Source organism: Schistocerca piceifrons, chromosome 5 (assembly GCF_021461385.2).
Source record: "Schistocerca piceifrons isolate TAMUIC-IGC-003096 chromosome 5, iqSchPice1.1, whole genome shotgun sequence".
NCBI lineage: Eukaryota > Metazoa > Arthropoda > Insecta > Orthoptera > Acrididae > Schistocerca > Schistocerca piceifrons.
The window spans coordinates 624158249-624160128 of NC_060142.1; the positions used below are offsets into that span (position 1 = coordinate 624158249).

Genomic DNA, 1880 nt, shown 5'->3' on the forward strand with positions numbered 1-1880 from the left:
CCTTCAGCCACCACTCAACAGATTGTGTTGCCCACTTAAGTATGAAAACAAAATGCAGCTGAATTGATACTTGGCAGTGAGGTGATCTGTACCAGTCATGTTACAGTTTCATCATCAAGATATCATGTAAAACAACTGCCGTATCAGTTTTCAACTTTTTATCGTTATTCCACCGTTATTTCTAGCCTGAGATCTCTAATCCCATGTCTGTTTGTATTTTTGGTTATCACCAGTACTTTTAGTTAAGCAAGAGTCTATTAGACATATTACTAATAGAGGAACTGATGTGCGTGAGGGCTGTCATGAAAGTGTTATTATTCCCAGTAGTGTCTACGGTGAAACGAAATTGCCATTAACATTGTCCATTGAGCCATATTCGGCCACAAGTGCCGTAGCATTTAACATAGCACGCTGTTCTATCAATTACACTTCGATAATTCTGATATGAATGTTGTGATAGCCTAGCGGCATCATTAGCGAGAAGCAGCCAAGAAATAAACTACGAGCTAAAGACACTAACTGTGACGAGCTGCGTACAAATTCCAGACCAGGCTCCTCTGGGTGAACCTCTGTGTTTTGAGCAGTCTGAATACTGAAGAGCCCATTCATTGGGCACTTTTCGGTTTTATTGACAAACCATCACCAGCAGTTGTATCGTAACCGTTACGAGAAGACGCTACTGTCCGTTCCTTTGGTTTTTAGAGACTGAAAATTTCTGATAATTAATTGAAACCCTCGGCTGCTGATAGGTATTGTTGATATACCTCGATGGGGACAGCTGAAAACGTGTGGCCCGACCGGGACTCGAACGCGGGATCTCCTATTTACATGGCAGACGCTCTACTCATCTGAGCAATCACGGACACAGATGAATAGCACAACTACAGGGACTTGTCCCTTGCACGCTTCCCGTGAGACCCATATTGCTAACTGTCCACAATCTACATACATAATGTACCTAATAGATATTTGCCCATCCACTCATTACTCGCGCACACTAAGGTGACGATTCCCGTAAGAGTTCGCGCAACCTGTGCGCATTCGCACAGACGAAGATCAATGGCTGGGTAGCCTTTAACTATATATATGAAGAAAGTAACTGTTATCGAAAGATGACATTGATGATCGTGCAGCTTCTCTAGAATAAATGATAATTAATTGAAAACCTCAGCTGCCTACAGGTGTTGTTGATATACCTCCCCATCGAGGTATATCAACAACAATGACCTTCGTCTGCGCAAATGCACACAGGTTTCTCGAACTCTTATGAAAATCGTTACCTTAGTGTGCGCGAGTAATGAGTGGATGGACAAATATCTATTAGGAACACTACGTATGTAGATTGTGGACAGTTGGGAATGTGGGGCTCATGGGAAGCGTGCAAGGGACAAGTCCCTGTGGACTAGCTATTCATATGTGTCCTGGGTGGCTCAGTTGGATAGAGCGTCTGCCATGTATGCAGGAGATCCCGGGTTCGAGTCCCGGTCGGGGCACGCATTTTCATCTGTCCCCATCGAGGTATATCAACAACACCTGTCAGCTGCTGAGGGTTTCAATTAATTATCATTTATTCTATTATTAATTATCTATTCATCAGTGCTATCTGTTCTTTCGAGAACAGTTACTATCTTCATATCTAGTGAAAATTTCGCTTAAGGATGACGTATTCAAGACATTGTCAGCATTTTGTGTTGCTTGTACCACATTCTCATCATAACTGTTTCTCTCTTCATGTTACCAGAATCTCCAATTGGATTTTCACATCAATCTTTAACTTGTTTCGATTTTTTTATGCTTTTTGAGTCTTTTTGTCACTGCACAAGATTTGCAACTTGGTTTTCTGTTTTGAAACTATATGTTGTTCACAGCCTATGAAATTT

The 1880-nt window shown here is 41.7% G+C and overlaps 1 non-coding gene across 1 annotated transcript; it reads left to right on the forward strand.

Moving 5' to 3' along the window:
• The first annotated feature begins 1418 nt into the window (after positions 1 to 1418).
• Trnat-ugu lies at positions 1419 to 1493 on the forward strand. The gene has a single exon. It is a non-coding gene; the product is annotated as a tRNA-Thr (tRNA).
• Positions 1494 to 1880: the final 387 nt, after the last annotated feature.